This window comes from Aptenodytes forsteri, unplaced genomic scaffold (assembly GCF_000699145.1).
Source record: "Aptenodytes forsteri isolate BGI_AS27 unplaced genomic scaffold, ASM69914v1 Scaffold200, whole genome shotgun sequence".
In the NCBI taxonomy this organism is placed as follows: Eukaryota; Metazoa; Chordata; class Aves; order Sphenisciformes; family Spheniscidae; genus Aptenodytes; species Aptenodytes forsteri.
In genome coordinates this window covers 2500234-2500624 of record NW_008796187.1, presented here as the reverse complement: position 1 = coordinate 2500624, position 391 = coordinate 2500234, and positions in this window count along the sequence as shown.

Here is a 391-nt window from a genome sequence, read left to right as displayed (position 1 = left end):
GTAAGCACTACTTAGCAACAACTAAACCATCAGTGAGTTACCAACATTATTCGCATCCTAAATCCAAAACACAGCACTGTACCAGCTACTAGGAAGAAAATTAACTCTATCCCAGCTGAAACCAGGACACTACTATTCCCAGCTCCCCCTTGGTTAAAAGGTGTTCAGCTGCACTCGTTGGCATGTCTGCATCCTTTCTGTTAGTATTCCCCAACGTGCTGCCTTTTAAGCTTTTTCCCTATTTTACCACATTTGACAGCACTGTCTCCATTTCAGCCTGAGTGCATTAGTGAGGCTGTCTTGTGCAACACAGTGAATTTCTGTCTGGTTTGGGGATATATCCTGGGTAAAACATACGATGATTTGTCATTCAGGCTGTGCTGCAAATTGG